The sequence below is a fragment of the Mauremys reevesii genome, linkage group 13 (assembly GCF_016161935.1).
Source record: "Mauremys reevesii isolate NIE-2019 linkage group 13, ASM1616193v1, whole genome shotgun sequence".
Lineage (NCBI taxonomy): Eukaryota > Metazoa > Chordata > Testudines > Geoemydidae > Mauremys > Mauremys reevesii.
The window spans coordinates 21,689,846-21,704,319 of record NC_052635.1 but is presented as its reverse complement, the minus strand read 5'-3'; the positions used below and the strand labels follow the sequence as shown (position 1 = coordinate 21,704,319).

At 48.9% G+C, this 14,474-nt stretch overlaps 1 long non-coding RNA gene across 1 annotated transcript; it reads right to left on the bottom strand.

Annotated features, from left to right (window-relative positions):
* Positions 1–1,764: 1,764 nt before the first annotated feature.
* On the bottom strand, positions 1,765–4,729 carry LOC120381141. Its single transcript, XR_005587949.1, has 3 exons — positions 3,893–4,729; positions 3,547–3,783; positions 1,765–2,360 (listed from the first exon to the last, which is right to left on the bottom strand). It is a non-coding gene; the product is annotated as an uncharacterized LOC120381141 (long non-coding RNA).
* Positions 4,730–14,474: the final 9,745 nt, after the last annotated feature.

Genomic DNA, 14,474 nt, shown 5'->3' with positions numbered 1-14,474 from the left:
CCCTGCCCCCGCCCGCCCCCTCCCCCCCCGCCCCCCGCTCCCCCGCCCGCCTGCCCCCGCCCCCCCCCCCCCCGCTCCCCCTGCGCCCTCCCGCCCCCCCGCCCGCGCCTCCTGCCTGCCTGAGGGCTGAGCGCTGCCGCTGCCTCCTGCGCTGCCTGCTGCCGCCAGTACTTGGCTGGCAGCTGCTGGCCCCTGGCCCTGCCCCCGGCCCCCCCCCCCAGCCCCAGCCCCCCCGCCCTCCCCCCCCCCAACCCCCCCCCCCCGCCCCCCCACCCCGCCCCACCCCCCCACCCCCTCCCCCAGCCCGCACCCCCCCCCCCCACCCCCGCACCCACCCCCCCCCCCCCCCCCGCCCCTCCCCCCCCCCCCCCGCGCCCCCCCCGCACCCAGCCCACACCCCACCCCCCTCCCCCACCCCCCACCCCCCCCCCCTCCCCCCCCCCCTCCCCCCCCCATCCCGCCCCCCCCCTCCCCCTCACCCACCCCCCCCTCCCTCCCCTCCCTCCCCCCCCTCCCCTCCCCTCCCACACACCCCCCCCCCCCCCCCCCAACCCCCCCCCAACCCCCCACCTCCACCCCACCCTCCCACACCACCCCCTGCCCCCCCCCCCCTGCCCCCAGCCTGCACCCTTCCCCCCCCCCCCCCCCCCCCCAGGATCCCAGACCCCCCCCTCCCACCCCCCCCCCCCAGAGCCCAGGCAGGGGGGGGGGGAGGGGGGGGGGAGTTGGGGGCGGGTTCTGGGCCCCACCAAAATTTTTACAAACTTGCCACCCATGAGGGTAATCATATTCAGTAAATCATAACCTTTCCAATGATATCTCACAAACCTTATCTTTCACAAAATACATAATTATGCCATACTCATATAATAATATTACTATGAAAAATATAGGGCAAAATGCCACAGTGTGCATTTCCACTGGCCTCCTGCCCACATTCCCAGTCAATGTCCATGAAGGGACAGATGGCAGGGTACCAAGATGGAGATTTCCATTACTGGGGGGAGAAAGGGGAGATGGGGAGAGTTCCAACTCACATGTGCAAATTGGTAATTCAGAGATGGTTTTATTTCGTTGTTAAGTGCCAGGTATCCTAAATAAATAAGGAAGGGTGCTCCTGAGGAGCGGTAGGAAATTGATTCTGCTCCTTCAACAATGTATGCTCTTTCCCCTTGACTGACGCAAACCTTTGGTTAGTGGTTGTCATGGCAATACCATTTCTGTGCTCGGAAAAACTATTAGATGATGTTGATTTTGCAGCATCCCTCTAAACAGAATAATAATAATAATAACCCATGGTATTGTTTTTCTGTTTACAAAGTGTATCCAAAAATGATCGGCGGTCTGCACTTTCAGAATGCCTCACTGTGCATTGACTTTAATGTATACACTCTGAAAGACATTTTCGCCAACAAAATCATTTTCTTTCCAGACATGTAGCCTGATATTACTATACTCAGGTAAGTATTGGTCTGGAAGAGTGTCAGTTTCCCCCTAATGTCTATCATTAGATCAGTCTGTCATTCTGCCTGGAATAAAACCAGCCACACATACACAGCTGGGAGAGCTTGAAAAGCACCATGGGTGGTGGTCTATCTCCCAAGCTAAGCTAAGGTTGGGCCTGGTAAATGGAAGACTCCTAAGGAAGGCTCAGTATGCTACAGGAAGAGGTGCTAGTCATTCTGGAGGGCCATTTGTTCACAGAATTGATATTGAATCTGGTATCTAGTGAGGTTCTGGAGGGGTTGGGTTTTAGATACATCAGTACACACCAGATAAATCAGGCAGAAAATAAGGCTGAGATGCGAAAAGGGTCAGTGCAAGGAGTCCTTGCTTATATAAGGGTGAGGAGATGGTGGTGGGTCAGCAAACACTCAACAGAGACCCAGTAAAAGAGCCAGGATTGTGTTAATGCCTTTGATAGTTACATACAATTCCCCAGAGCAGCAAAACTTCAGAGTTATTCACTAGAATCTCATAAAGGCCCCTCTTAGCCCTCTTCAGTGCAGAGTGGCTACAGGGCACCAGTGAATCAGTCCCAAAGACACCTCGACACCTTAAGAACCTAATTTGGACATTCAAGTGTTGTTCATTGATTCCTGTTGGTCCTTTTTCAAGTGCTGGACTCTATGTATAGTCACTGTGGGTGTGCATGTGCTCCATGCATTTGGAAAGGGAAGATTTTTCAATAGCAGTGTCCATTGGTCTGTGCCAGCACTCTTCCCCTCCTCGTGTTGTGAACCAAGGGGATAAAGGGTGGCATGGACCAACCACCTCTCCAGGTCCTTTCTACCACTCACGGTCTGGGACAGAACCCTTCTGTGTCTGTAGCCTTTCCAGGGCTCCCGCTCGATCTTCAGCTATGTAAATAATTTGAAAATAGTTATTTTATCAGTGGTTTGGAGCATTGCTTGCAAACCCAGGTGTGAGTTCAATCCTTTGAGAGAGAGGACTTAGAGAGATAGGGCAAAAATGGTCCTGCTAGTAGTAGGGGGGGGGGGACTAGATGACCTTTCAGGGTCCCTTCCAGTTCTAGGAGATTGGTATATCTCCAATTATTAATTTAATTAATTAATTTTTAGAGAGCTGATTTGGGGTGTTGTCCCCCACCAGGCCCCACACTGTTCAGGGCACCTAGCATGGCCAAAGTTCCAGGCTTCGAGACCTGTCTGGCCTGCCCCTGGGTCTTCCCAGTGACTGACCCTCATAAGAGCTGCCTTTGCTCCCTCAGAGAAGTGCACATCCCTTTGTGGTGTGACATCTTCTGCTCCTTTCCCCCACTTACCAGACAGTCTCAGGAGTTCAGACTCTGTCGACACTTAATGGAGCTCTCCAAGAGGCCCCATTTGGGCCCTGGGCCCTCCCACTCCCCATCTACTCGGTCTGAGCCTCCAGGTAGTGCCCCTTCAGCCCCCTCTCCCAGATCACTCTTCCCATCTCTCTTCCAGGACCTTCTCATGAGAGGATTCTCATAAAAGAGTTGGACTCCCTACTCCACCTTGGGGCAATAGAGCATGTAACCCCTCTGTATTTGGGCTTTTACTCCAAATATTTCCTCATCTCCAAGAAGAAGGTGGGCTAGAGAGCTATCCTGGACCTTACACAGCTAAATGTCTTTATATGTCATTCAAGATTCAGGTTGACCACCCCTGAATGAAAATGACTGGTTCGCACCCCTCAATTTGAAGGTTGCTTATTTCCATATAGTCATTCACCCAGTACACATGAGATTTCTGTACTTCACGGTGGGCCCAGAGCACTTTCAATAGAGCATGCTCCCCTTTGGCCTCTCAATGGCCCATCACAAAGGTATAGTACTGTCAGTGGTAGCAGTGTATCTCCACAGAGAGGGGAGCCCCATAGTTCCCTGCCTAGACATCTGGCTGCTCATAGGACAGTCATATCAGGAAGTACAAGCAGCAGTCACCTCCTTACTTGACCTCTTTCATGCTTTGGGTCTTAGGTAAATTCAGAAGAATCCACTTTAAGAAGTTATAGAATTTATTGGCATGAATCTGAGTTTGATCAAGGCAAGAGCCTACTTACCTCAGGACAGATTCCTTGCCATGACGGACCTTCTCACCCAGCTTCAACTCAGCCCTCAGATGACAGTCCAGTACTGCTTGGTCCTACTTGGTCATAGTGCCGTGTTCACCTTCGTAACCTCCTTCACAATGCTTCATCTTTGGTGCCTCCAAACCTGGCTGCGGACAGTCTGTGCCCCTAGCAGCGACTCCCTGGTTAAATGAGTCTTGCTTCCCAGAACGTCCTGACATAGTTCACCTGGTGGGAGACCAGAGAGAAAGTCTGGGGGGGGGGGGTTCCCTTTGTTCCCACCCCACCTACGAAGTCAGTCATTACTGATGTCTCCTTGCTGGGACAGGGAGCGCACCTAGATGACCAGACTGCTCAGGGTTCTTGGTCCCCGCAGAAGTCCAAGCTGCATATCAATCTTCTTGAGCTTCAGATAGTCCAAAAAGCATGCAAGATGTTCCTATCCCTTATTTTGTCCATGTATGTCCAGGTCAGATGGGAATATGATTACTGTCTATTACGTAAACAAATGGGAGAGTAAGATCCACGCCACTCTTCAGGGAAGCAATCTAGCTCTGGAATCAGTGCACCCAGCATCAGATTACCCTCTTGTCAGTATATATTCCAGGAGTAATGAACTCCCGAGTGGACAGCATGCATTTCCACCCGGATCATGAGTGGGAGCTCCATTCTTCAGTACTGCAGTACATCTCTCATCAATGGGGCTTCCCATCCTGGGACTGCTCCACAACCCAGGGAAACAAGAAGTGACCTATTGGTCTTGAGCAACCCAGGGCCTCAACTCCAAGGAACACCTTCCTAGTGCAATGGTCGGACCCGCTGACGTACATCTTCCCTCCCATTCCTCTGCTACCTTGTATCCTCAGGAAAATCAACCTGCACAGGGTCACAGTGATCCTGATAGCTTCATAGTGGCCAAAACAAATTTGATTCGCCACTATCCCATCCATTCACCCAAAACCGTTTGCGGAAAAATGTCTCAGAACAGGAACAGGATCAACCACCCCAACCCAGCATCCCTACATGTGGTGTGGATTTTTTGGGTGGACAATGAGCTGAGAGAGATCATGCTCAGAGTATGGCCAAACCATCCTGAACAGTAGCAGGAGACCCTCTACAAGGAAGTGGAATTGAATCTCTATGTGGAGTCAGCAGTGCCAGTTACTTCCCATGCAGCCTGCAACCCCTTTTCTCCTGGACTATCTTTTCTCCTTGAAGATATTGCATTCATCCCTCAGTCCCCTATGGGTACATTTGCCAGCTATCAATGCCTTTCATCTCCCCATGGAGAACTGCTCAGTTTTCACTCATTCCACCACTGTGATGTTCTTAAAGGGCATTATCAAGACATTCCCTCTGGTATCTAAACCTGCTCCTACCTGGTATCTGAACCTTGTCCTTTGGACACTTATGAACCCACCATTCGAGCCCTTGGCTTCCTGCTCCCTCTTGACCCTATCTATGAAGGTGGCCTTCCTGACAGCTATCACCTCCACTAGGAGAGTTGGTGAACTCGGACCCTTATGGAGGAGTCACATGGTTTTTCAGTGAGATGCCCAACGCCTCACTATAACAGAGAGAACAGAAAGCTCCACTCATTGGATATACAAAGGGCTCTAGCCCATTCAATTTGCACAGGACAAGACTCTTTTGGAAGTCTCCAAGGTTAGTCATCTCTATCTCTGAAAGGATGAATGAGGAAGCAATCTCTTCCCAAAGACTCTTTAAATGGATTTCCAGCTGCATCCTCCTTTGTTACAGACGTATGGAAGCCCCTCCTCCTCAGACGGTCAGGGCTCATTCAACCAGAGCTCAAGCAGCCTCAGTGGCTTCTCTACAAAAAATTCCCCTCTTGGAGATTTGTAGGGCAGCATCTTGGAGTTCCATTCACACTCCCACTGGGCATTATGCCCTAATTCAGGCTTCTGTTGGGTTTGCTTCCTTCAGTTCAGAGATCCTGCTCAGATCACCTCTTGATTTGCAGTAGAGCAGGAACTGGAGAGGCGGTTGGTCCACCCCACTCCTTATACCCTGAAGTCAGAGCCTGAGGAGGAGGCAGGTTGGGTCGCAGGCCAACGGGCACAGCTATTGAGAAATCTTCCAGCCTGGACACATGGAGTGACTGCACACCCTCAGTGATGCCCATAGGGACCACACAGCTCAAAGGACTCCATGGTAAGTAATCTTTGCCAGTGATGTTGTCCAAAAGGGGAAGATTCAGATTCAGACCAGATTCAGATTCAGATTGCAAGGGGAGGCCTGAGCCCCAGACCAGAAGAAGAAGAGAAGCAGACAGCCCTGGTTCTCCAGGCAGCTGCCACTTACCTCCTGCCAATGCCCAGCACCTGGAAACACTAAATACAAGCAGCACAGCACACACACTCTCACCTCATTAAGCACAGAATCCAGCTAGAGCAAACATCTAAATGTTTCCCTTGAACATCCAGCTAAGTCTTCTTTGGTGTGCAGCCTGCAAAGCTGTAATTCAAACCCCTGCAGTTTGCAAGAGAAAAGGTAACTCACCAAGCTGAGCCCTTCTACTGGAAGAGGCAACAGCTAGAATAACTGACCAGTAAGGTTAGTAGGGCATTGCACAACCTTTGACTAGCACAGTCAGTCTGTTAACCCCCTAGCTGACAATGCCTCTGTTTGAATGAATCTGTGCCATCGCCCATAGCCAGCAGCCTGGTAGAGATTTCAATATGAAGTGTGAGCCGCCTTTGTGCATTGTGGTATGATGTGATTTGACCTTCAAATTTATTGCTGTTCAGTGGGCAGGAATAAAAATACAGTCTCATGTGCTGTGTGGGTGGAGTCCAGAGTCCTCTGCCTGGGCTTAGCACCACAAACTCTAATCAATGTGGACTTTCCTTTAGACAAGCTGCTCTGGATCCTACTTTTCAAAAGGTTAGCAAAGGCTTTGTTTAGCTTGATTTTTCAAGAGACCTCCAGCCCTTAAAATCCACATGTTAGTGTTATTGTGCCCATTTTACAGATGAAGGAACTTAAACAGCGAGGTTGTGAATTCCTCAAAGTCACACAGGAAATCGGTAGAAGAGATGAGAATAGAATGCGGCTCTCCTGATCCCAGGGCCTGTTCTTTAGGCATAAGACCATCCTAGCTCTTCCTAGGTAACCAGTATCTGTGACAGATCCCTTAACAACCCTCCTGGATATAACAGTCACTAGCTAACACCCTGTGTGCCATACATAATTAAATAATGAAAGCAGGTCCTGTGAAGTTTTAAGTGTCTGCAGTGGTTGTGAGGATTTTACCATGTTCCTTGGGAGATTACTGTTTACTTCAATAAATCTAATTGTTAAGATTTTTCCTTAATACTCCTCTTAAATGTTCATTAACTCCATTTCAGCTATTAATTTTCTCCATACTCAAAATGCAAACATTTTTTCAGTCAGAACAACCGTTATTTTTTACCACGAGGAAAACAGAACAAAAGTAAGGTCTCCAGGAAACAGCATAGTGGGATCTCCCTTCAGTCCGCATCAACTCTGAGTGCAGGATGGCTGCTGAACTTTGGACAAGTCTCTTAGAAATAGACACAGAAAACAAAAGACAGTGGTGTGTGATAGCGACATACACCACAGTCCCATTTCCCTGAGTGGCACCCCTTTGTACCATTACCAGAGACAGCGAAGCTCTGTGAACAGCCCAATTCCTGATGTAACTACATTAAATTCTGTGAAGTTACTCCAAGGGTAAATTGGCGCAATGGCTCCAAATTGCTCTCTGTAGAATAGATTTTAAAAATGTATTAAAGTTAATGTTTAAAATTAAATATACACAAGTTAAGAGGGAAGGTACTGTTCATCTGGGGTCCGGCTTGAGTTATGGGGGATTACAGGTATCAGTTACAAGGATCATGCGATACATACATAGCACATAACCAGCATAGATCGAGATTGGGGTGCAGGGTTTTTTAAAGCATCAGTGGATAAGTGGGCTCAGGTACGCCACCCATGGAACGTATAAAGAGTCCAAGTCAGTATCAGCGTCGCAAACAAGTACATGGGTTGGGTGCGTCCCTTGGTTCGTCAGGGAAGGAAGTGGGTATGCTTGATCTTAGCCAAAAGGCTGAGAAGAGAATGTTATCTACAGCCATCAGCGTGAGTTGGTTTTTCATGCTTCTGCATGTCAGGCTTTAAGGTCTACAAAGAGAAACCCAAAGACAAGATGGCGTTTGAAAAGTGAATACACCGGACATGGCCCTTGAGAGGGTGTTAGTCCTGCCAGCCTGTCGAGCCTCCATGACTTATAGAAGCAGTGGAAATCTTATTTCATGATTAATAGGACCCTTCATTTTCTTATAAATAAATGTCAAATTTCCCCCCTCCCTTCCTTTCCCCCATGACTGGCGAGGTGTTAATCGGCCACTTCACCTTGAATGGTCCCTTGATATATGTGTTAACTACACCTCTACCTCGATATAACACTGTCCTCGGGAGCCAAAAAATCTTACCGAGTTATAGATGAAACCACGTTATATTGAACTTGCTTTGAACGAAGTGTGCAGCCCACCCACCCCCCAGAGCACTGCTTTACCATGTTATATCCGAATCTGTGTTATATCGGGGTAGAGGTGTATTTATCAGAGGGGTAGCCCTGTTAGTCTGTAACCACAAAAACAATGAGGAGTTCGGTGGCACCCTAAAGACTAACAAATTTATCTGGGCATAAGCTTTCGTGGGTAAAAAACCCACTTCTTCAGGTGCGTGGAGTGAAAATTACAGATGCAGGCATAAATATACTGACACACACACCTCCTCATCAATTATTGGGAGTGGACCACATCCACCCTGATTGAATTAGCCCTGTCAACACTGGTTCTCCACTTGTAAGGTAACTCCCTTCTCTTCATGTGTCTCTATATTTATGCCTGAATCTGTAATTTTCACTCCATGCATCTGAAGAAGTGGGTTTTTTACCCACCAAAGCTTATGCTCAAATAAATCTGTTAGTCTTTAAGGTGCCACCGGAGTCCTTGTTGTTAACTATTTCTGTTAAACAAACTGTCCCACCCTGTATTTAGCTGTGACATTCTGAGTATGCTTCCCAGACCTGAAGAAGAGCTCTGAGTGGCACGAAAGCTTGTCTCCCTCACAAATAGAAGTTGGCCCAATAAAAGATATTACCTCACCCACCTTGTCTTTCAGATTTCCAGGAAGTCCTGCAATAAGGATTTGCAGAAAAAAAAAGTTACTGTCGAATCAATACAAGAAGTAATTTAGAAACAGATGGTGTATTTTTTTGTGGTCAGAAGGATGTCTGCACAAGGAAAAATATGATTACTGTAATTTGACTTCCCATTACAGTCTGACTGCCATTACGCTTTAGGTTTTATTTCAGTAAAAGATGGAACCACTCCCAATTCAGAGAAGATTTCCTATTCATCTTTGAGACCACAAACTGTACATGTTCACAGGCACAGGGTAGATGTACATGCACTAGCTGGGTTCAAGCTACCATGCTTCAAATAGCAGCGTGTGCATGGCAGTGTGGCAGTTTGGGCAAGCCACCAAGCACAATCCTGTCCGAGACCCTCAGGCAGCTAGGCCAAGCCATCACCTGTGTCGCCATGGCCACACCGCTAGTTTTAGCTTGAGCAGAACTAGGCATGTGCACTGCTATCTGAGCTGGGAATCACAAGTCCCAGCTGCAGTGTAGACATAGCCTAGGTGGCGGAGGCTTCCTGACATGAACCTACGAAAGTGAATGCAGGCTCAATCAGAGATTCCAGGCCAGGGGAAAGACAGGTCAGTTTTGTGGAGAGTGGATATTTGCTTCTTTGGTATCACACGTAGGATGATTTTATTTTATTTTATTTTATTCTTTTCCCTTTGCATCTTCTCATTTTATTTTAAGGGTGTCTTTTAAAAATGTTGGTTTTGACGCTTTGGATACGATTTACAGCCGCCATCCTTGCTCCGACATCCAGTGTTTTATAGGGTGCTCTGTGCAGAAGTGCATCTTGAAAGGGCGCTGTAAATTGGACTGTCACATTGGCCTCTTCTTATTTCTTTAAAACATCAGAGAGTTTCTAGGCCCTTCATTGTGTTAATTAACTTGCATGGAAATGGAAGCTATGAAGGACAGACATCCACCAGCGCCTGCCCTTTGCAGGCAGCCCCCTTCCCCACATCCAACCCCAACCTTGCACAGGGGAACTGCCTTAGTCCTGCCCCACCAGGAGCAATCTCTGCATTTGCCTCTACTTGAATTGCCCAAGGTCTGTCAGTAACTCTTTAGCAGAGGCAGCAATAGAATTCAGATCTCCTGACTCCCAGTCCTGTGCCTTAACAAACCATCCCCACACTGGCATGAATGGCCCTGCCCCCTTGGGCTGGCTAACAGCCCGTCTGTGTAAAGTGCTTGGAGAGCTATGGCTCAAAAGCTAAGTGCTTATGATTAGCATTATTGATGTGTTTATACATGTGAGGAACTCCACTGAGGAAGCAATAGGAACTGTAACTATTATTTTAATGGGGTTAAATCACAAACTTCATGTTGAATTAACTCTTTAAGAGACTGGAAACACCAATGATCTGAGGGTGACTGTCCGTCTTGTACTAAGTCTATGCTGGTATTTCTCTGTAGCAGACGGACAATACACTGATGCTTTATTTAGCACTGCTGGAGCAATGTTCTCATGGTTAACGTGTTAGCTAGCTCCAGGGGTGAAAGTAACTTACAGGACTTACCAGTACTGCTGGAGTCCTGAGAGGGGCGTGGCCTCATCGAGAAGAGGCGTGGTCTCATCCGGAAGAGGCGTGGCCTCTCAAGATTTAAAGGCCCTGGGGAACCAGCTGTGGCTGGGAGACCCAGAGCCTTTAAATCAACCAAGGGCTGCAGAGGTGCCTGGGAGCCCCGCGGGGCTCAGGGGCAAATTAAAGGGCCCAGGGCTCTGGCCGCCTGGGGGAACTTTGGGGGGTTGGGGCAGGGATTTAAAGGGCCCAGAGCTCCTGCCGCTGAGAGAAGCCCAGAGCCCTTTAAATCCTGGCCCCAGCCTGGCCGCCAGAGCCATGGCCGGGATTCAAAGGGCTCTGGGCTGCCCGCAGCCGCGGGGAGCTTTGAGCCCTTTAAATCCCCACCCCAGCCCAGCTGCCGGAGCTGCGGCCGGGATTCAAAGGGCTCTGGGCTGCCCGCAGCGGCGGGAGCTCTGAGCCCTTTAAATCCCAGCCGCGGCCGGGATTTAAAGGGCTCAGGGCTGCCCGCAGCCATGGGGAGCTCTGAGCCCTTTAAATCTTAGCCGTGGCCAGGATTTAAAGGGCTCAGGGCTGCCCGCAGCCACAGGCAGCCCAGAACCCTTTCAATCCCCACAGTGGAAGTCGATGCGGTCCAGCACGGCGTACTGGCTCTTGCCGGTATGCCGTACCGGACCGGACCGGCTTACTTTCACCTCTGACTGTATGTATGTGTATGTGTATGAATGTTTCACAAACAATGCAGCTGCAGCCTGCCACCGACCAGCAGCGACCCCAGCAACCGGCCCCTGTGGGCTGCTGCCTGCAGAGAGCCAGCAGGTGCCGCTGAGTTGGGTCTGCCAAGGAGTAAGTAACCAAGGCAAAAACCACAGCCAGCCAGCCAGGGAGGGAGCCGGGGGGGGGGGGAGGGGAAGTCAGGGGTGAATGAAGGACAACTGGAATAGCCTTCATGAAATATACAAGATATTTAGAGAAAGTTTTGTCGATTTCAGCCTCTGCACTCTGCAGGCAGGACAAAACAAAAAGAGATCTGAGATTGCACCCGATGTCCTAAGGACATTTCAGGTGTTTAAATCAATATATAAAGAGGGTGGATTGGAATGAAAACTACTATTTCTTTCAAAGGAGGCACAATAATTTCCCTGAATATTCAGTTTTCCCCTCCAATCCCTTTGTAGTTTTGTCTATGGAGGCTATTTGCTTTCCCTGTGAATCTTTAGTTGCTTTAGCAAAATTGCTTTGCCCAAAATAAACCCTAATCATCATGACACATCTTTCTACCATGTTCTCCGTGTTTTTTGTGTTTTTTTTAAAAACAGTAACATTTCAAAGAGGATCTCCAAGCAGTTTGGACATCCCAACCATGATCCTCTGCTGGGGGGGGAATGGGATAGATTTGAACTTGGAAATGGTTCCCGATTTTGATTGTGTTTAGGAGATCCCCTCATCCCGGGGGCAGAAAAGAACTGCCCCTGCCATAGTCACACACACCCAACAACAACTGGGAGTGATATTAACAAGGATGCCAGAAACGGCTCCTAACTCTGGGCACTGAACTGCACAGGGAACAGCTGAGTTTAAACTGTTCTTTTGCAGGCAGCAGCAGCAGGCATCTCAGCCAGTCTCCCTACTGCAAGCTAGAGCCTAGAGGAAAACCTCTGCTGGGGGTGGGGGGAGGAAATGGGGAGGAATGCAGAGCCTTGTCTGCAGCCTGGCTGGAGGAGGGGGAGGGAGGAGATGAGAAACCAATGTGACAGTGAGTTTTCCCCTTCCACCTGCTTTTATTAGCTCTGGATTTAAGCTGTGCAGCCAAATGCTTGTATTTGTTGTGTATATTAGTATTGGAGAGATCCCCTCATCCCCGGGGGCAGAAAAGGACTGCCCCTGCCATGGTCAAACACACCCTCCCCTCGACCCCCTCCCCCAGCTACTGTGAGTGAAATTAACAAGGATGCCAGAAACCTAGCCCTGGGGGCTGAACCATCAGGGAACAGCTGAGTTTAAACTATTCTTATGCAGGGAGCAGGCTTCTCTCTCCCTCCCTCAGTCAGTCTCCTTTTCTTACTGGTCCTCCATACTGGCCCGTACCAGCTTACTTTCACCTCTGGCTAGCTCCTGCTTTGACTACCTGCTGCTGGATTGTGCGCAAACCTTGTGATGACAGTATGCATTGCCTCACGTTGGGTGTGCCAGAGCAGGATAGCTTCCTGAGGCCTATTTGTGTGCAAAGATCTGCGGCTGCCTGTTCCCTTTATTCTCACCTGCTCAACCAGAATGGGCAGGACTTTAGCACAGAGACTGAACACATGCCCTGGTCTGTTTCCATTGCCTGAGGTTCCCTCAGTTCTCTTCGAGCACCACTCACACTTTACTGGCTGAATTAACCCATTGGGTTTGCTTTCTAAATGAAATAATCCCCCCCGCTCCCTGTAATGCACTGGCTGGTGGAGACACCACCAGCAGAGGGCTCACAGCCAGAACCTGACAGCACCTGTGCCACCCGCTAATTTCTGACTCATCTCCCCACAGCTTGACCCTCAGTCATCACTGCAGGAGCAATGGTAGCATAACACACCACCCGGGCCAGCCCTGGGATGCTGCACAGAGAGATTGGCAGGTTTCTTACGGAAACAAGCAGCAGTAGCAAATTGACTGGACGACAGAGCTTGGAATACAGCAAGTGCAGCCTCTGCTTGACCTTCTCCACCCCTTTGGCTTGAGCTGGCTGGCTTTTCTGAGACTGGGGCAATAATATGAATGGAAAATGGGCAGCAGGTTTAAAACAAATAAAAGGAAGTTCTTCTTCACACAGTGCACAGTCAACCTGTGGAACTCCTTGCCTGAGGAGGTTGTGAAGGCTAGGACTATAACAGGGTTTAAAAGACAACTAGATAAATTCATGGAGGTTAAGTCCATTAATGGCTACTAGCCAGGATGGATAAGGAATGGTGTCTCTAGCCTCTGTTTGTGAGAGGGTGAAGACGGATGGCAGGAGAGAGATCACTTGATCATTACCTGTTAGGTTCACTCCCTCTGGGGCACTTGGCATTGGCCACTGTTGGTAGACAGGATACTGGGCTGGATGGACCTTTGGTCTGATCCTGTATGGCCGTTCTTATATTCTTATGTAAAAGAATGAAAAGTACTTTAAAGAAATGATAACATTAGTTGGTAATTCCAACTGTCCTGGGAAATATGGCAGCTTTGCCTGTGATATATCGAGAGCCTGAAATAATGCTAATTTTTAAAAGCAGGCAGATTTATTCTTTTAACCCGTTACATGGGATTTTCTTCCATGTTAGTTCCTCAACAACAGCTGCATGGATTGCTGCCGTTCAATGGTGGGATTTCCTCATGCAGTGGCTATGCCTCTGAGTGAGTCGTAGGGCTTGTCTATACAGTGAGTTCCGCACAGACAGCCAGGGTGTGAATCTACAGCACGCTCTGGCTTGCAGTGCGGTAATTTGCCGTGTCGACAAGCCCTGAGTGCACATAACAGCCCATGCTGTGCTGGCTTTTGGATACAGTCCCTGGATTTGGCTGTTAGGCCTTGTCTGCATGGGTACGTTTTACCAGTTATACCAGTTATACCAGTATAGTTATAAAGGGGTAGCCCCCGCTGTGAGCATTCTTATTCCACCATAAGCATGACTTTTTTCAGGTTAGCTTAAACACCTTCCTAAGTGACATCAGTTAAAAATGCACTTTTCTACTGGAATAAGAGTGCCCATACAGGGGTTTTATACTGGTACGATGATATCAGTTTAAACGCACATCTTAGCTTATACTAGAAACACTGTCCTGTGCAGACAAGGCCTTAGAATGCAGCTACGTTTGAGAGTTTAACTTTTCTTATTTCCAGGAACCTCACTGAAATTGTTTTTTTGACCCCAGCCTGAGTTCCATGTTGTAACAAAACCCAATGAGTTCTGTGTGCTGTCCATGTCCATTAGAAAAGTTCCAACCACGTGACAATGGGAACACATCACAGAGTTGGTTTCTTCTAACATTGAACAAGGAACTTCATTGGAAACAAGGGAAACTGTTATTCCTAAAGCAGTTCTGTCTCTGGCCCTGCTTCGTAGCACAGCTTCTTCTGCCTCAACCCTTCCCTTGCCCCTTTCCTGTTCACTTCAGCTACAATTAAAAAACAAAACAAAACAGTGCACATATCCTCATACTCTTCAAAGGGGGTAATT